At 42.9% G+C, this 21,208-nt stretch overlaps 1 protein-coding gene across 2 annotated transcripts in view; it reads left to right on the top strand.

Moving 5' to 3' along the window:
• The window catches only part of DLC1 (DLC1 Rho GTPase activating protein), a 340,054-nt gene that overhangs the window by 183,788 nt on the left and 135,058 nt on the right, over positions 1-21,208 (top strand). The gene's annotated exons all lie outside the window — the stretch shown is intronic.

Genomic DNA, 21,208 nt, shown 5'->3' with positions numbered 1-21,208 from the left:
TATTAACTTGAATAATTTATGATCTCATCAGCTGGGTAAAGTTCATCACTGTCACGGCATTGATTTCAATCTCGCTTCCTCTGATATTTATTTAAGGCTTCTGGTGTCTTTTGATTTGGGTTCCCCCCCACCCCGCCTCTGATGCCTCTGATTATTTCTAGATAAGGTTTTATGAGAGATGTTTGTGTTTTTTTTAACCTTGAAAACAAAAGCAAGGTCGTTTTGCCTATCAGGAAATCAGTGGTGATGGCCAGCCTCAAGCAGAAGCACAGGGCTCTGGGGACTGGGGAGGGCCAGCTGCGGAGGTGGCCTGTCCCAGGTGGCTGGGCATGGGTGCAGCAGAGGGGCCTGGAAGGGCTGTGTCGGTAGAGTAATCTGCACTGCCCAGTCAAAGCGCTGGAATTTCCTCTGGCAGCTTGGAGCCGCGCTGAGTTCCAAGAGGGTGTCAGGTATGCTAGAGGCAGGCATTGGAAATATAATAAAACATAACCACAGTGGTGCAGTTCAATCGTTCTGGGGCTCATGTGACAGCAACCAAATGGCAGACTGTGTTTGAAGGGGTTCACTGAGGAAACAGGAACTTCTGCCTGGTTCTGGTGTTAGGAATTTTCATAACTGGATGCTGCATAGCATCTCAGGCAAACAAACAAAAACTCCAACTCCCAGAAAGGTCTCCCAATAGCGTTGAATGGCTCTTTCTCATTTGCATTCTAAGTCTGTATGCCGGTGTCGTGTGCATGGATGGGTCAAAGATTATGTTTTCTTACCCCTCTTGGTTAATCCAGTTGTTTCCCATATACTGAAGCTCTGCATTGTTAAAAATATTGGAAGTGGCCTTCAAGTGTCAATCCGGAGTTCCGTGCTGTGTGTTCTTGATAAAAGGTCGTTTGACTTTCACACAATTGTCCTGACACAACTTGGAAAGGGGAAATTTAAGGTTTGTGATTATGAAGCAGATTATGAAGAAGCCTGTCTGTACTTAGGCTGTAAATTTTCCCGAAAGCTCATAAAAGTCTTTTGGTTAAACTAAACAATATTGCCCAGGACTGGGAGAAACTATAGGAAGTAATGTTGTTTTGCCATAGGTAGGGGAAATAGAGCAAAATATTCTCAATTTAACCATTTTAGGAGGATTTTACAGTAAGATGTACTACCTTAAAGCAATCCAACTTGTCAATAAAGTGGGTCGTTTTAAGGTGTGTTATCGATGGCTAACAATTTGTAATTGGCTAGAGGAAGTTTAAGAAATAAGATTTGGGAGTATAAAGTCCACAACTATAATTGTTTGGCCTTTAAAAATATAAGGCGATTGCTTTATTGTTGTCTTTTTTGACAAATTCATTGTCACAACTGGAAAGATTCCACACATAGTGTCTTGTAAAAATAACACAAAAATATCTTAATGTGGTATGGCGTTTTATTTTAAAAGTAAGACTAACCCAAACATTCCTGCGTCCCAGATTTCCCCATATATTTTCATAAATGAAGAGCTTTTGACAGCTGTTGATTTCTTAGAATCAGGATATGACCCCTGGCAAGTTGCCGTCTGTGTCTCATCCTTTGTCTGTTATATACTTACGGTCTATATGGAGTCAAAATACAGCATCAAATTAAAAACACTTTATGTGTGATGAAAAATCACACATTTCCACAGCTCTAATAGAAAATAGGATTTTTGCTGCTCCAGGTTCACTGAAGGAAGAAATTCTTTATATTGCCCAGTTTTTCTAAGATGAGTATGACCTCTCAGGTACTTCCCACAGTAGAGGTCCTATACCAGCCAACAAAGGGCTTTGGCTGCCACCACTGACTTGGATTCCTGAGGACTCAGACCCTTTTTGCGTCCTCCCCTGGGCTTGGCACGTGGCTCATAGCGCAGTCAGTGCTTGTCAAATGGGGACCGATTTGGTTCACATCCAGGCCTCAAAAGCACCTATTTCTGTCCTTCCCCTCACACTTCTCCCCTGCACCCAACCCTCCTACTGACCAAAGGCTAAATAATAGCTGTCAATTATCCACAGAAAGTCACTTCTCTAAACACCAGGTGCAATCACTATTATATATCAAACTACTTCGCAGTGTGGAGGGCAAGAGAAAGTCCAAACCTCCCGCTTCACTTTTTGTTTTGAAATTAATCCGGTGAAAGTTACAAAGTGTTCTGCAGCCTGGACAGGAAAATACCTCTGTAAATAATACCAAACACATTATTTCTATGGTGATCATTACCTTAATGAATTATGTCTTTTATCTGGTTCCTCAAACATTAATCTAAGATTTTGGTTTCTTTTTTAAATTATTTTTATTGAATTTATTGGGGTGACATTGGTTCACAAAGCCATATAGGTCTGACGTGTGCAACTCAATCAAGCATCATCTACTCACTGCATCGTGTGCCTGTCACCCCCAGCAAAACTTCTTTCCGTCCCCATTCCCCCCTTTGCCCACCTCCATCTATCCTCACCCCCCATCACCCTGTCGTCTGTGGCTGTGTATTTTATGTAAGTGTGTGTGTGCTTTTTTCAGTTTCATCCACAGATTTAATCTGACTGAAGTGCTTGGCTCAGAGACAGAGTTTTAACTTTCCTTGTTAGGATATTGTCTCTGTAGTCAATCTCAGTCTCTCTCTCTCTCTCTCTCTGTCTCTCTCTCTGTCTCTCACTCATGCACACATGCACACACACACGTTCTACAAAACCTAAGAGTTCCTAGTTCTGCCTCAAGTGATGTCATGTACAAAGACGACCCTTTACCTCTCCTTACCTTGAACTCCCTTACAAAAAAAATAGGAATTTTGTCTGTTATGTTTAGGGACCCACAGCCTTACATAAACAAAACACAGCAGTGCTGCTAGAACAAGGCCTTCAGGTTGTAGGAGTGACAGAACAGACTGTTTTAATTGCACGCACCTTTATGTGCAGTGCAGTTGTCTCTCTCCACCCAGCGACACAACCCACAGGGGCTCCCTCGCTCCTGCTCTCTCTGCAACTGTTGGTGCCAACCCCACAGGGACTCGGCCTTCTTTCCTAAGAGCGGAGTTGAGTTCTCAGGGGATTGGAACTCTGAAGGTAACAGTGGGTGATAGACGGGGTCGACAGCCCTTCTCTGTCTTACACTTGCTCTGTGTCCTCCCCACCCGTCAACCGCTACCGCATCTGCTTGAGTACAAGGACATCTTGGAGTCAGGGTGCATGCATTCCTGAAAACCTCTTGCCCCTTCAGCCTTTCCTATAGGGTCATGGAGGTGTTCGTAGCCTTTTTTGTGTTAATTGATCTCTTTTGCATTCTGGCGGAGCCAGTGGGTCATTGCTCAGAATAATATTTTTAATGTATAAATAAAATACACAAAAATTATAAAGGAAACCTATAATAATGAAAACAGTTATCAAGGTGTTCAAAACACAAAGCTGTAATTTAGTAATATAACATGAGGGAACTATATAATAGACCACTGTTTGAAATGTGAGGAAGTTAATATAAATTAAGTATTTTGTAAAGATCCCAGCGTGCAGATTGTTGCTGCTTAGCTAGAGGAAGAGCGCTGAGCTGTACATTAGTCTTTGGCTCATCTCCTGTCACCAACCAGTGCGGACGGGGAGCACTGAGGACCAGCATCCGCACCTAGGTCGCCAACCTGCACACCTTCAGCTCTGCGGTTGGGTGCCTGACTGGGGCCAGCGATGTCCCAGGAGCATCTGTGATCGGGGCAGGTTTGATAACGACCATGACTGTGCAGCAGGGATGTGTGTAAGAAACATTCTGCGATTTCTGCAACAACTTCAATGAACGGAAAAGTCTGGCTTGTCTGGGTAACAGAGTCCCAGGGACAGCTAATACCATGGCGTGGGGGGAGGGGAAGCAGCTTGTCCACCTTCATCATTGGGAGAAATGTGGTTTCAGTTAGAATTTAGTGAAATGAGAAATGAAAGTTTTCCTCATCCAAGTTCATGCACACCCTGAATTCTATCCAGAGACCCTAGATGAAGAATCCCTGCTTAATACTTCCTGTGACTTCCAAATACTTGTAACCAAACATCTCAGAGACTGAGATACTGGGCTGTCATACATGAGATGGCTGGAATTTTTGATGTCTGTTTGACCAAGCTCCACCGATGACTTTGGACTGATGCACCAGCAACACTGCCTCCAAGGAAAAATTTAAAAAAAAGCTAAAATTCAGACGAGAAAGAGACAGAGACTGAAAGTAAGGCAAAGCCCAGACTACACATGTCCCGTGGCTGCCATCAATTTGGAATGTGCAATGGATAAATAAACTAAAAAAAGAATATAAATATTTGTCTTTATTTAATATCTAATAAGGTGAAGACAACTTACATAGTATAAAACACACTGATTTAAAAAAAAACTCTTCAAGCCATTCTTTCAAGTAAGGAAACATGATGTATAAGGGAAAAACCTTAATGTCCCAGCTTGTTATAAGACGTGTGGCACGACTTCTATAGCTAAATGTTTAAGACAAGGGAGAAAAACTGAGTTGCCTGTAAAGAAGGCGGAAAAATTTGGACGAATCTCAATCCAGACGAGAGTCAATAGACCTACAATAAATTCTTCAAGTCTCTGCATCAGGTAGGATCCCCCTGGGATATTTTGTTGAGTGTCTTCTGTCTTTTGAGAAATAGACACTTACGTTCCAGCTGACCAGGTCTCCAGTTCGCTAGTGAGAGGACAACTTGGCGTGCGCTCTGGTGCATTGGCTCTCGGCTCCGTGGGGCATCAGGAATTCTGGCCCACGTCCCACGGCAGGCAACCACAAACACTGACTCCTGTGAACTGTTTTCTGCTCGTTGGTTCACAGGGCAAAGCAAGTAAGGGCATATGTAATGCTTTTTAATCAAGGGTGATGCATGCCTGAAAATATGCAGGCTCCTCCAGTAAACAAAGGCTTCCCTAGACATGTGCAACTCTCTGCACCCTTTTAAAAGGTCTGAGAGACAGCCACTAATGACGCTTCATGAGACACGCATACCTGGGGGTAGTAGACACGAGCATGTATCTGTTAAATTGGATGCCACTATTTCCAATAAAAGAGGGGCATGTTGCTGTCGAGGCCGACTTGGAGGAGAGAAAACAGTGGCTAAGCAAGCGGGCTGTGACTTCAGAAGCCTGGGTCTGAGTCCTGGCTCCTGCACTGCTAACTCTGGACAAGTCCGCCTACTCCTCGCCCATATAGAGAGGGTGATAATAGTACTCAGTCACGGGGTTGTTCTCAGGACTGCATGAGCAACCATGCAGAGTGTACAGGAGAGCCCGTGGCATACAACAAGCGTGTCACCAGTCTGGATTTTATACCCTCCCTTCCCTGTCCCTCCCACCCGGCTCCGCTGGAAGCTTCACCCTGTTAGCACGACACTACTATCATTTTGGGGTTTTTTTGGCAAAACTAGTTCAACCAGTCCAAAATGTAGAAAAGAAAGGTTAAAATGTTAATGGTACACGGAATTTGTTTCTGCACATCTGGAGAAAAACGAAGACGGCTCTCGTGGAGGGGACATTTATGCAGACCCCGAGCTCCGAAGTGAAGAGACCTGAGAACGACGGGTTCGGCACATTCGTGAAGGAGTCAGTCCCAGCGTATGGGTTTGTCGGGCCAGATCTACACCATCTGAAAGTCTTCCCAAGCGAGTTGGAACCTGCTTTGAAAATTGCTGTGTAGATGGAGCCAAACATGGGAAAGAGCAGCAGCACAGCAGCAGCAGCAGCAGCAGCAGCAGCAGCAGCAGCAGCGAGCTGGGGTTGCAAGCACGTGGCCCAGCTCTGGTATGGGAAAAAGTATGTTAAATGTCAAGGTTGCGCTTGAAAGGGATATTTTTCACGGCTCTCCTTCTGGAGCAAGACTTGTATCACTTTCTTCATGTGAAGCATTCTGCATAAGCTGTCTGCATATTTTGCCAAGGGTTATTATACACAAATAATGAGATGTGTCCAAAGTCAAAGGTGTGGTAGGAAGGGTATGTTAATTAGTCACAAATCTGCTAAAGGATCTGAAGCCAAATCTGGATTTGAAAGAACATTCCTGGATGTTCTCTATTCCAGAGGAATTATTAAGGCATAGATGCAAGTTAAACTTGTCTTTGTGTTTTCCAATTCATCATTCTAGCTCCTTTTAATAATAATTTGTCATTCTTTTTTTCTCCACTGAGGTGTAATTGACATACAACATTATACTAGTTTCAAGTATTCAACATAATGATTTGGTATTTGTATATATTGCAAAATGATCACCACAATAAATGTAGTTAATGTCTGCCACCACACGTTAGTTACAAAATTATTTTCTTTGTGATGAGAACTTTTAAGATTTACTGTTTTAGCAACTTTCAAACACGTGATACCGGATTATCAGCCACAGTCACCAGGCTGCACATTACATCCCCATCACTTTTCACTTTATAACTGAGAGTGTGTAGCTCCCTTCCCCCACTTTGGCCCCTGCCCCTACCACCAATCTGTTCTCCGTATCTGAGAACTGGGCCCTGTTTGGCTCTGCTTTGTTTTTTAGAGTCCACCTGTAAGGGAGGTCATATGACACTTGTCTTTCTCTGTCTGACTTATGTCACTTAGCATAATGGCATCAGGGTCCACCCATGTTTCCGCAAATGAAGCGATTTCATTCTTTATTTATGGCTGAATAATACTCCACTATATGTATCTGTCACCTTTTCTCTACCTATTCACCTGTCCAGGGACATTTAGGTTGTTTCCATATATTGGCCATTTTAAATGATGCTGCAGTGAACGTGGGGGTGCATATATCTTTTGAATCTGTGCTTTTATTTTATTTTTTTAATAAATGCCCAGAAGTGGAATTGCTGGATCATCTGGTAGTTCTAGTGCTAATTTTTTGAGGAACTGCTATACTCTTTTCCATAGTGGCTGCACCAATTTATATTCCCACCAACAGTGCACACGGGTTCCCTTTTCTCCACGTCCTCACCAGCACTTGTTATTGCTGTCTTCTTTATAATAGCCACTCTGACACTAGGGGTGTCAAACTCATTTTCACTGGGGGCCCCATCAGCCTCGCGGTTGCCTTCAAAGGGCCGAAATAATTTTAGGGCTGTACAAATGTAACTACTCCTTAGTTGTAATTCCATGCGGCCCTTTGAAGGCAACCACAAGGCTGATGGGGGCCCCCAGTGAAAATGAGTTTGACACCCCTGCTCTAACAGATGTGAGGTGATACCTGATTGTGGTTTTGATTTACATTTCCTTGAAAATCAGTGACGGTGAGCATCTTTTCACGTACCTGTTGGCCATCTGTATGTCTCCTGTCATCTGTGAGTCCTGAAGGGCGAGGCTGTGCCAGCTGGGGGGCACGTGCCGGCGTGGTCCAAGTGCATGCGCTGATGAGCGTGCGCGGACCCTTCGGTGCGCTTCCCCCGTAGTTTGCGAATCAGCGCTGATATTTTGAAGCATTTGCTGGGAACTGTTCCTAAAGACTTAACGAAAGTTAACCAAAGAACAAAGTTATCTATGCCCCAATAATCAAATACATGACCGTAGTGCTACTGCGGGTCTTCTCAGGCTCAGCCAAACACGAGGCACATCATGCACACTTAAAAAATGTTGATAATATGGCACCTAGCAATAGGTGGCACCCACCTGAATCTGGCACCTAGCAGTAGGTGGCTATTGCCATTCGGACGTAGTCTTGATGACAAATAATATGATAGCGATAATTATGTTGTCATTCGAGTGCCTACTAATTGCCAGAACCTATGCTGAGAGCTCCAAAGGCATTTCCCATTTAATCATCAAAATAATCTTCAGAGGTATGTCCTGCTATTGCTATGCCTCTTTAAGGGAGAGCCTTTTCTGGTAAGACCCTGAAAATCCATTAGTGAACGTCCATGGACAAAACTCAGACACATCCACATCTGTCGCTCACCGTTGGCTGATCTCACCAATGCGTATGGAGGACGCTTTGTACGCAAAGCACGGTGCTGGGCCCTGAATGGCAGACAAAACAGACACGTTTCCTGCCCACCAGCCATAAATATGACACCTGAATTCCACCTTTAAACTCAAGAGGGGGCCAGCATGGGTAAAGTGAACGCTGTTTTATTAAGGAAGATACGACACGGTGTCTCCCGGACACGGAGGGGTGTGTGAAACTCATCACTGATTTGTCCTTCAAACCAGCGATCCTCAGGGGGATGGGGGAAGACACACCAACAAGCAGTAGTGTCAGAAAGAGCAGGTGTAGCTTTTAAAATATGTTCAATCAATAGATTGTCTTCATAGTGAAACTGTACCTTACAGAATGCTGGAGAGAGAATGGAAGCACAGGCGGGTGGGAGGGATGGGACGCGAGTATAGAGGTTGAGAAACACCAGTTCAGACTGCTGCACAGGTCCCGGTAGGCCAGCTCCCATCCTGAGCAGTGTAACCTGTGAGCAGAGATAAAGAACTCCGCGTGTCAGAGTGCCCTGGGGACCGAGGGAGGTCCTCCCTGCGTAGAAAGGTCAGGCAAATCCGTGCATCATCCTCCCTAAGGAGCTGGCCCTTCTCTTCCTGGGACAGATACCTGTCACTTCCCAAGGGCCATGAAGTCACAACTCTAATCCCCTTTGAAAGATGAAATGCTGACCTTTTTTCAGGTGAAGTGTGTGAAGGTCTAAAATATGTCACTGTCCAAAATAAGGTGCACTTGACTGATTGAAAAATCAGGATGAACTAAAAGCGGAAGTTGTACTTTATCTCAGTTGATTGACAAGACTGTCCTCAGACTTCAACATACATGAGCTATTGAACTGAAATCAACTTAACAAATAAATCTGTTTTATTTCCACAGAATTTCTTTATGGAACCAAAGTGGAAGTCAGTTTTTTTTCTTCCTCATGTTCCAAATCATTTATTTGATTCTCAGTTTCATCCACTGCTGATTCCCTGTGTGTTTTTTCTTTATTTCACTTAGTGTAACTTTCATTTCTGCCTGGGTCCTTTTTATGCTGTTGAAATATCCAAGGAGTTCCTTGAGCATCCTAATAACCTGTACCTTGAACTCTGTATCTGATAGGTTGCTTATCTCCATTTTGTTTAGTTCTTTTCCTGGAGTTTTATTCTGTTCTTTCATTTGGGGAACATTTCTTTGTCTCCTCATTTTGGCAGCCTCCCTGTGTTTGTTTGTATGTACTAGGTAGAGACGCTTTGACTCCCTGTCTTAGTAGCAAGGCCTGCTGTAGAAAAGCACACCTGTAAGTTGGATGGGGCAGAGGCTTAGGTAATCACCAGGGTGGGGTAGCCTGTGTGAGCCAGGTTGATGGAGTCTCTGATATGGTCTCTCTGCTCTGTGGCTCTCTGCGGGGGAGGGCTCAGAAAAGGGACTGTGGCCACTGCCTGGCCTCTGGGGTCTTGTCCAGGGGGAAGCTGTCCCCCAACACTCACCCTGATGCCAGACACTTCAGTTGCCCCCCTGTGTGCCACAGCTGCCCTTCCAGCTGCTGCCCTGGTGCCAGAGCCCCGAGGGAGTGAGTTCGTGTAAGTTCCAAGTCTGTTTCCGGCCCTTTAAGAGGAGATGCCTGAGAATCCTGCAGGTTCTTCCTCCACCCCAAACCCGGCTGGTTTTTACACACACCAGTTACAAGGACTCATCTTCGTGGCACTGGAACCCCGGGCTGGGTGGTCTGGTGTGGGGCTGAGAACCCCTCACTTCTGAGGCATCCCTCCAGGTTTTTAGTCCACCACACGTAAGCACGGGACCACCCCATTCACCTCCATGTCTCTGTGTCTCTGACCCCTACCCCTCTGGATGAATGAGACTTCTCGAATGCCTTGGCTATAGGACTCCCTATATATTCAGTTCGATTTTCTGATGATTCTGGGTGATAGCTGTTTTGCATTTTAGCTGTAATTTTTGCTGTGGTTGTGAGAGGAGGCAAGCCAGGTATGCCTACGCCTCCATCTTGACCAGAAATCCCAAAGCATATTTTGAATGTTCACAATATAGTCATGCATCTAGTTAGTTTTGACTTCTTCTTGTTACCATGTAGACAGGCTGAAGGATGAAAGACAGCAAGAAAGTTTTTGAGGTTGAACACTTTATCTTCAAATAAGGGACTTAAAACAGAGGAAGTCTAGGACCTTGCTCACACTGTACAGTCAAGAAGGCAGACAAAGCATCCGCTGAAGCAAAAAGTAACAAAGAGTGTTTTGATACTAGATGGACATAATCTTTTAATAAATATAAATGTCCTAGTATTGATTGTGCACTGACTATATTAAAGAGATGATGCTAGGCAATAGAGAAGACACAGAGATAAATTTAAAACTCTCTCTGGACTTTAGTAGTCTAGAGTCCATTTGGAAGAAAAAAGTAACCTACAGAGAAAATAAGACTTTAAGCCATGATTGACAGGTACTATAAGGTTCTTCATGAGCCAATCAATATTTGCCCCTTCCTCCCTCCCTCCCTCCCTCCCTCCTTCTCTCTCTCCCCGCTGTCTCTCCTCTCCGCAGCATGAATTTACCTCTGGTCCAAGTGCACTGTAACAAAAGGATATCCACACTATTTCATCATCACTATTTTTTCCGTACTTTGTCAGAGTCACGCTCATTTGTCCGCTAACAAACCTTATTTATAAGTGGGAATGTTCTTGACACGACTAACTTTTAAAGTTGCAATTATCCCTTTTCCACTATTGATCATGGAAATGAAAACATTTGAGTCATCGCAAAGAGCCTCTGTGCCACCATGAGAATGTGACAGTCGTTGTGGGGGTGTGTTAACAGTTAAATATAGGTACTATTTTAGATAACAGTTTGTTCACAGTAACATTGATATGTGCAGCCAGGTAAGTTATTGGACATTCCTCGCCATTAGAAGAAGTCCTCACACTAGCCACTAGACTCCCTCTGCTGAATAAAAATAAAAACGTACAATACCCCACTGTGATTTTACCTCAGCATGCCCAGGGTAGTTGTAAGGTCTGTGCTTTTTGAGACAGTCATTGAGCTACACCCTGCATTCACTGTAACCCAAAGGCATTCCGGATGGAAAGTGCCGTAAGGGCCTGAGAGTGGCCCAGGAAGCGTTGCATGAGAAGAAGTCCATTTCTATGATTTGCCAAGAGGCTGACCCTGAGGGCCATGACAGAGGGGTGTCAGTTTTGATCCTCTATAGCAGTAACCTCCAATCAGTAAAATTATTTCATGGAAGAACTGCAATGCTCTTAATAAAAACAAATTAATGGCTTCTACACAGTGAAAATCACCAAGACATAGCAAAAAAACAAGGCATATTATTATTGCTTGGTGAAATGTTGTTTGGCGATCTCTGAACATCCTGACCGCACATGTGGCTTTCTCTCCTTTCTCTTTCTCTTTAGGGGATTTATTAGCATGCACACACCTATCAGTTTCACAGATACAGCCCCACACCTCAGGAAGCAAGGGCCCTCGCCTCATAAAAGATGGGGGATTCCTGATTGACAGGATGCTGATGCAAGAGTCACAATGCAGCATCGGGTGTTGACAACTTGCGGCAGAGGTGGGGGTACAGCACATTTAGTGATGTCTAGACTTTGTTTTATCGTGTAGGGCTTTTTGTGACATATTCAGCTTTTTGCAGACAACTCTCAAATCCTGACTCAGCTGTTCAGCAGGGTTCAGTTTATCGTGATCCATCATCTCTAACCTGGTTTTGAATAGCAGGATGTTGTAGGTCCAGATTGATGTGTGACCTCTGAATGTTTTCCACTCATGCTTGATTACTGCATCCTAGAGGTCTAGACAGTGTTACTGGTTTCTCACCAACATAAACATCTGGCAAAAAAAAAAAGAACTAAACTAGATGAGTAAGAACATTGCTAATCTACCTTTAGAATATGCTACAGTTAAAATAAAACTTTTCAAAATGGAGCCCTCAGGTTGAAAGGATGTCATCAAACGTATTGTTTTTCAGCTCTGATAAGACCGTCTTCGGACTCTAATTTTTCACTGGCGAAAACAAGTTTGAACTTGCCACTTCTTCCCCTTGTACTATTACAAGAAGCTAGAATTTCATTTAGTGAATTGCAGCCAAATGAAATTAGCACGCACTTGTTGACTCATGTGCGGCTCCCGGATGGACAGGTGAGATGGCAAACCACGGGGGCGAGCAAGGGAGGAGGCAGGGCAAACCCACAGCAGGGTGAGAATAGGTACAATCAGGCCTTCTCAAGTTTTATTTCTCACAGGTCGATTTTCTCATTCTCGGGGACGCTATATTAGAACTACAAGGGAGCTTTTTTAAGAACCATAACCCAACAGCGTAGAGTCCTGCACCACTGAACACAAGGAGAAACGGAGGCCCTTTTCTGTGTGCTGGGGCCGCAGGCCACACCCAACCCAGCACCCGCCAGACATGCCCCCCGCCACCAGCGCCAGGTGGGAGAGTGCAGAGGGGTGACCAGGCAACTCCGAGAGTGTGCCTTATGCATGTCTTTTGTATGCAAACGGCATAGATAGCAATGCTGTGAGAGAAAACTGGGCATTTTATACTTAAATACTATACATGTATGAAATGTAGATTTAGTCATTAATTCAAGTTGCGTATAAAAATTTGTACATAAAATTCAACTTCTTTCTTTTTCTTTTCTTTTCTTTTCTTTTTTTGCTAGGGTAAAAAGGGAAGGTAAAGGTTCCCATCAGTCCTTCAGTAATCATTTGTATAAATCAGTTATTCAGAATCCAAGACTGTTCCCAGCCAAAGCTCTTTGGCACAGCCCAGTCATTGCACAACTGGAGATAAACATGGAGGGTGAATCCAGAAAAACTACTTCACAGCAGTGCCTGAAAATCTATTCTAACTGCCCTTTGCACCATTTAAGACAATAATAACAGTCTGTGACCTGCCACTCTGCGCATACCCCAAGGATTAGCCAGCACACCAGAGCCAAGTGTTAATAGGCTTGGAAAAGAAGAAAATAAACATTTAACTTTTAAAGAAAAGAAAGAAAAGGCATTAACAGGGGGGTGAGGGTAAAGCATTGCCTGCTGACGTTGCCCTCGGAGAAACAAGGACAAGGGCGTCAAAACCAGGCACCCACCTTCCCGGCCACACCACACGCATTCCAGACTCCCATTCTTCTGAGGCCACTTTGTAGAGAATGTTTTCATTTCGGTGACCCTGACCATCACTCCCACTTTGCTGCGTAAAGTATTCCCCGAGTGAGCCTCCGTGGCCTTTCATCCTCTTGAGTCCCCCCCGCCCCCACTGCCCCACACATGCCCTGTCTCTCAGACTTCCTCCGTGACGGCACTTTTTCTTCATCCATTTTGTACCCAAAGCTTGCGCCTGATTTTAATAAGCTCATAATGCATAATTCCTCCTGTGGGTGCCTGCTTTCTGTTCCTTGGTCCAGAATTTTCTCCCTATTCAGACCTGAAATATTTTAACTGGTTAATAAAACACCATTCCTTGAGTTATCCACTTGTCTTTTCATAAAAGTGCATGTGTTTGAATCACAGTAACTTAGGTAATGTCTCTGTTTTTAAGTGGAGTCCAGGAGAATGACATCTGACAACTTTTATTAAGATAGGAAAAAAAAAGCTGACCCATACCTCCTACCAACTGAGTTCTCAGGGTCAAAAGCCAACTGCTTTTAATAACTTTCTAAGAGTAGGTAATCCTTGCTCACTTTGAAGCCTGAAGCATGTACTAATTGCTTTTGTGAAATGAAGGTGATGTTGTTGTAGCTAATGGACCGTGCAGTCGGACCCTGGGACACTGGATCCCAGAGTCCCGTGTGGCCTGAGTCCATGTTTTCATAATATACGCATTGGGTGTGATTGGACACAGTTTGGGCAATGAATTAAAATTGGTGTTTTTGCTTCTCAAAAATCTTTTCTCCAAAAATATTTTTAGAGATGTTATCAGTTAATAGCAAGATCTTAGATTTCATTAATATTTTAGACACACACAACAAAACCCTATGTTTTAACCACTAACTTAAGTAATAAAGCAGTAAAATGACCGTTTTAAAATTTACAATTACAGTGGGCCCCTCCTGGATCACGGGCCCTCCCTCCGCCTCCTCCCCAACTCCCTTGAAATTCCTTGGCCCTGCACTTGGTGTTTAGTCATTCCCCACTTTGTGCTCGTGTTACACGTGGAGGTAAGCTACAACAGTAATTATTGTTTTGCACATGTAAAAGCTTTAAGTGGTACCATACTGCAAATATCCTTCTGCAGCTCACCTTGCTCAGAATTATATTTTTGAGATTTGTTCATGTTGAAACATAAATATCACTTATTCTCACTGCTATTATATACATATGCCACAATTTATCATTCATCCTCCTACTGAGAGGCAGGTAGGTTGTTTCCAACTGTGTATTATTACCGCGAGCACTCGCTATTAGAAATACTATTGTCAGGACCTCCGTGCACGTGTGTGTGGCAGTTTCTCTATGGTAGAATAGTTCACCTAAGGGTGGAATCCCATCGTCTAAGACATGTGCCACTCACACGGCCAAGTTGTTCAACATGTATCACACACCAGCCAATGGTATGAAAGAATGCCCATTATAGTAAAGAGAAATTTTCAAATGCTGTAAAAGTCATAGAATATTTACTTTAAAAAGCATAGAAATGTAAATTATATAGATGTTAACAAAGTCAAATTTATATATGTATATAGATTCATATAAATACATACATGTGTGTATGTTTATATATATATACACACATGTATATATTTATATAAATATACATATATTTGTATAGTGTATCCCATATATAAATATATCATAAAGAGTTTTTAAATTAATAATAGAGTTAACCAAAGACTAAATGAGCAAGGTTTGGATTGTAGGTTATAAACAACATTTCTCTCATTTTAGTGGTGGTTTTTTATATACATTAAGCTAAATAATATTAAGATCTATTTAAAGGTGATAATAAACATCAAGTTGATTTATGCCTAACTTTGGCGTATATTCAGGTCCAAGAGCGGCTGAACTAGGTGATGAGAATGGAAAAGGAAAGGAAAGTATCTGAGAATTAGAGGGAGTAAAAAGAACGTGACCCAGAGAGAATGCCCTCAGCTAAGAAATGTGTATAAGAACACCTGATAAAACACCTCTTCCCCACCACGCAATAGAGAAACCTTCAGGGCTTCCGTAAAGACCGAAGATTCCCCGAAACCAAGGGTGAAAGCCTGGTGTAGGGAGCAACTATTTGAATGTCACTGAAAAGCAGCTCTTCCCTTAAACAGTGAATAATTATCTTCTCGCATCAGATATATTAATTTGAAAAATAAGCATAAGTTGTATTTTTAATTTTACTTCATTATATGAGTAGTAGTAACACTTCATGTTTAAAATGTCTCTTGTAAGCAAAGCAGCATGTTTTAGAATGATATGCACGTTAAAAAAGAGCGTCCTTACTCCATCTCCTCTGAGAAACACACTAGCTAATGACGGTTATTCAGTTTTGAAGTTCAGACCAAGTGTGGACATCCGGGCCTCTGGGCTCGTATTCATCCATCCACCTAGCAATCTTTCTTCCTAGCCTATTGATAAGCTGGGAGCCACGCTCTGCTTAGTGTTGTGAAGATCAGAGACGTCATTTTAAAAACGGGCGCATAGTCCTGACCAGGTGGCTCCATGGGTTGGAGCATCATTCCATGCACCAAAAGGTTGCAGGTTCAATTCCCAGTCAGGGCACATACCTAGGTTTCGGGTTTGATCCCCAGTCAGGGTGTATACAGGAGGTAAATTGATCTCTCTCTCTCTCTCTCTCTCTCTCTCTGTCATTCATCAATAAACATATCCTAAGGTAAGGATTTAAAAAATGGGGGCATAATTGGCTCCTCATAATTGCCTGGAAATATTGGTGAGTTTATAATTTCCTTAGTTAAATTATCTTTTTTCGTTTTACTCAGTTGACCACAAGTCATTTCTTTATAATGTAATATCCAAAAGGACACAAGCCATACTTTGTAAAATACATGGAGATTTTCTTCATAATCACTGGATTATTCATTTTCCTCCTGACTTCAGTGATTTTTATCATTTCTCACAGAATATGTGCCCCTCAAGCAATTCTTTAAAATATAAACCCCTACCTCTCCTTTGAAGCCTCCTAATTTCAGTTCGAATGTCCCTCTAATAACCACCGTTACTATTCCTAATTTACTGATTCCGTCACTGTCCCCATCAGAATTATTGGAGGTAGCACATGTGACAGGAGTAACACTTCGAACTACCATTTTCCCCCACCACAGTAGCACCATCTCCTACAAGAGGGGTCATGGGAGAAATTTGAGCATGGGCTTTTTAAGCCTTTTTTTTAAGATGCAGAAAGAACGTGAGATTGAAGTTTTTGCTCAACTTCCTCGTATCTCCTTTGAGCTGGACACCTGCCATTCAGTGGTAGCCTCCACTCGGGCTTTTCTTGCAGTATTTACTGCTCATATGACCCTATGAACTACGTCCTGTTATCCTTGTTTTACAGACGGAAGATGTCCAGAGAGGTTTAATAACTTGCCAAAAATCACTTACTGTATCCAAAACTGAGCGCCTTCACTTTGCCCTTTCCATCTGAGTCCGTGGCCGTCATCTTTGACTCCTGTTTTCCTTCATACTCCACGTTCCTCCCACCGGCCACTTCTGTCAGCTCTGCCTGCACAATTCTTCTCGAGTCCGACCACTGGCCACCCCTCGCACTGCCACCACCCTGGGCCAAGCCACCATCACCTTGTCACCTTGAACTTGGATTCTCACAACTGGCCTCTCCACTTCCACCCTTGTCCCCACCCCCACCCCCCATAATTCATTCCAAACTTGGCAACCAGAGTGATATTTTTAAACATCAATCATGTGCTGTCACTCCTCGACTCAAAACCCTTCAATAAATAAAATCCTTTCCACAGCCAAGACGGCCTTACCCGGCCAGGGGGCTGCCCTCCTCTCCTGCTTCCCCTGCTGGTGTTCTCCCCGGTCACTCCACACCATGCTCTCTGGCCTCTCTGCTGTTCCTGGGAAATTGCTGTTCCTTCACCCTGAAAAACTCGTTTTTTCCCCCAGTCACATGACTCTCTCCCTTACATCGTTCACATCTCCGCTAGAATGTCACCTCTAATGCAGGACCATTCTGTCTCACTGGACTAAAATCACATCTTTCAAACAATCACATTCTCTTATTAACCAAGTACAATTGATTTATCCCGGAATCTTATATATATTTGTTTATTGTCTCTGTCTCCCTCTAGTATCTAAGTTCATCTTTGAGGCCAAAACCAAAATGCATACATGTTTATACCTACACTCAGACATGCAGACATGCTGTACTAGATTTTATATTATACAGGTACATTTTGTATAAGACCAACTAAAAAAAATAGGTATCAGCAAGTTGAAGCAAAACATCTACCTCCCATTCTCTCAGCATCAAACACTCAGCAGCTATTTGAATTAGCACTCCCTCTCTTGTTCATCCCATATACTGTTTTTCATCAGTTCTTTCTAGATTGTGTGCTTCTATTTCGATCATTCCAAAAGCTCAAACTACCATATATGTAAGTGATAGGATATTTATCCTTGTACGCATTCGGCATCGGTTGAATCTTTTTCATCTGTCGATCGATCTACCTGTCATCTGTCCCATCCTCACCTTTAAACTCTAATCCAGACAGCTCAGTAAATATTGGAGGTGTTGCAACATCAGATTAAAATTGACAAGTCCAAGGTTAATGGGACTACTCTGTCTGCCTCATCGTCCTAGTTCCACATACACCACTACAGCACAGGCTGTCATTCTCACCTATAAAGCCAGGGTCCTCTCAGCGTGTCCCTAGGACCCCAGCACCCGCCACTTCAACCCATCATATATGCCACTGCCATTTTGTCACCGTTTTGCTCAAAAGCCTTCAGTGTCTCATGCAATTTCCAGACACATAAAATCAAAACACGTCGCCTGCTTGTGAAGACCCCACATCCAGCCACACGCTCTGTGGGCATATTGTCTTCTCACACCCCACTGAAGCTGTGCGTTCGTTTCTTCTCTAGTTCGCTCCTGCTCTTCAACAAATGCGGCACGGCCCCTCAACCCAAATCATGTCCCTTAATCCAGGAGCAATTCTCTTGTTTTCATAACGTTGAGAACAGTGTCAACATTTCCTGATGTCCATTTTATCTGAAGTCTTGTAGTACCTACTGATTCTTCAAATGTCTGTAATTAATTACACGCTTCTTGCTATATATTTCATCTCTTTGTTGCTATTTCATGTGTTAGTCTTCTCCACCAATTAGATAGGAATCTACTTGAACTGAAAAAACATCTCTGGTATATAGCGCTGGTATGCACCCACATAGCGTGCCAGCACTTTTTTTTAAAATTTTCAGGCAGCATGCGCACACACTCACACCCACAGCCACACACACACCAGTTCAAATAAGTCACCATTCCCATCGTTTACTCAGAATACACAAGTTTACATGCCAATTCAAGTAGGGCAAGTGGGAAAGGAATAAAGGAAATACAACGTATTTGGAGAAGTTGTGAAATTTTCAAACACCATAGTATCTATGTTTTTAAATAACTAAAATAAGCCAGTCATTTCCTATAATCCACAGTCATAGGCAGATTTATAATGAAGTTAATGAAACTTCAGGGTCCCCCCCACTCGCCCAAACCCCTCTGAGATCCTAGTAGAACCCTGGCACTGTGTTCACATGTGTTTGTGAAATTTGTAAAATTAAGATATTCTGTGTTCGGTTCACATCATTATGGTCCATTATGATTCATAGCATGGAACTCTCTGTGGGCATAAATTCTCCTGTTGGATGGCATTGGAGCAGCCAAGACCTTTTGCATTTATAATTTTTTACACCAAGACCTACTGGAGTGACTGAGTGGGCATTTTGTAATTAAATTTTAATCTTTTTATTTTCCCATTGCTTCTTTAGTTGCAAAATGAAGTTGAGTATTCTAAAAGCTAGCTCTAGAATGTCTCTGGCCCTTAGGAGAAATGACAGAACCCTGGACAAATGGGAAATGAAATATCAGAAGAGATAGAAACTAATTTTCACTGAGGATCTAATGTATTTCCACAGTTTACATGTCATCGATCTCTTTGAGTGCTGTAACAACCATTTAGGGCAGATGTCATTTTCCCCATGGACAAATGAGAAAACTCACCCTGAAAGTGTTAAGTAACTTGTCAAAAGTCACAACACATGTAAGACTTAATCAAAGTCCATGATGTTCCTACATCCTGATAGGACTGAGGCAAAAAGCAGGAGGTAGATTATAAATTAATGGGGGCAGACCCAGGTAACCACTTTTGGAAACCAAGAGAAATCCCTTCCTATCTCCATACTATTCTATGGCATATTTTTGTAAACACAAAGTAATGTTATCTCTTCCTCGTATTCTCTGTATTCCCTTGCCCTACTACTTCAAGAAATGCAGTGACTTTTTCTTTGTGAAGTCAAAGATTTATACTTTGTTCCTAAAGAAAAATGCAAAGGAGGAGGAGTCGAAAGATCTGAAGAGTTCGGAGGCTATTTATCTTCAGGTGCTGGAATGCTGTGTTTCCATCACCCTTGCGCTCGCTCGGAATTTGCTGGGTGATTCAAGTTGAGATACTAGCCCCTCTCAAAAGGTGGAAGTGAATTGAAACTTGCTGTATTGACGTCATTATTTAATTGCAGCTCCCTGGCATTGAACAGCCTTAGACAATTCTGTTGTTATGTTTATGTATGTTTTATTTCAAGTTAAATTTTGATGATTTCCCTCCTGTATTTTCTTAGACACTTCTGTAGCTAGGAAAAAGCTCCGTCATTGCTTTAGTGAAATGCATACAGGGTTTGCTACTCACTGAACTCATTATGAGAGAGAGAGAGAGAGGCTGCTATTAAGTTCCCATGCATTCAGGGAAGGACAGCTGGTTAGGATTAGGAGAACATTCTGGCTTCAGCAGGCAGCTTTCCCACAGCTTCTAGTCCTCCTTTTTTTTCCACAGCTGACATAAACAATGTCAGCATCATATCCTGTACGCAGTTCACATTTTTGATACAATCAGAGTAGTCCGCTAAACAATTTTTAATGCTGAATACAGCAAACATTTATTATTATGAAATTCACATTTTAACCAGAGCTTACATTCCTGCGATGACTAAAACATATAAAGTAGATTATTATCACTTAAGATCATTCTCACCATAACTTCATTGCTATTCACTGGCTAGACAGGCACGTCAGAATTTTTTCTTTTTCTTTATTTTTTTAAGCTAAGCTCATGTGGCCCTGGGAACTGATGACAAGATTCAGTATAAAATTCTCCCCAGAAAACTTTATTTTGTGACCCAAATCGTGACCCCCACGGACAGCCGTTTTGCGACACCCTGATGGCGGTGCATCGGTTTAAGGTGGAACTTGGTCCCTGATGGTATCTTCCAAAACAAACAAAGCAGCCCAGACTGCAAATAACAGAGTCAGAGATGAAAAATGTGTGTAAAGAATATCCTTCATGTGCACACTGGACAATGTATCACCGGGAGTCACCATTTATTCCATTCACCTCTGGCCGTCGCCAGGAGTCTACCCTTGCCTCTTGAGGAGTTAAACTGTTTTTAAAATCTGCAACCAGAAAATCCATTATTCTTGCAATAATTGAGGCTAAGCAGGACCTTGTTTGAGTTCTTATGAATTTCGAAAGCTTGAGTTACATAATCATAAATACATGTTCTAAACCTCCTTCAGCTCTATTTTTTTTTTCATCCATCCAGTCAAAACCCAGCGTGGAGAGGTCTGATTTGTATTCCCTACCCTGGGGCTACAAAGCCAGCTCTGAGACCTGAGCGAGTCCATAGCCCATGTAAGCCTCATGTTCTGCCTCTGTGGAGATGAGTTTCCATTGCGCTGTCTCGGAATGTCCTCCAAACCCGATATGCTATGTGCCTGAGTACTCGTTCATGCTGCACTGCGTGGTCGTGAAAGGGTGTAGGACATGGGCTCTAGACTGGACTCTGGGCCACGTGCTGCAAAGACGACTGAGTGATGTCAGCACTCAGTGCCGCGGGCCCGACGAGGAAGCCGAACCTGGAGTTGTCTGGGAAGTGGTCATGGGTTCATAAATTGTGGGTTAAAAAATTCAAGCCCAAGTAAGCAAGGCGCAAGGAGAGGAGGGAATATTTGAATCCTGGGGAAGGGTTCAGAGAAAGCAAAAACAATGGCCAGGCCAGTTGTTTTCCAGGAAACAAG

The sequence above is a fragment of the Phyllostomus hastatus genome, unplaced genomic scaffold, assembly GCF_019186645.2.
Source record: "Phyllostomus hastatus isolate PE091 unplaced genomic scaffold, TTU_PhHast_1.1 phas_scaffold_46, whole genome shotgun sequence".
In the NCBI taxonomy this organism is placed as follows: Eukaryota; Metazoa; Chordata; class Mammalia; order Chiroptera; family Phyllostomidae; genus Phyllostomus; species Phyllostomus hastatus.
This window is presented reverse-complemented; position numbering and strand designations above follow the sequence as displayed.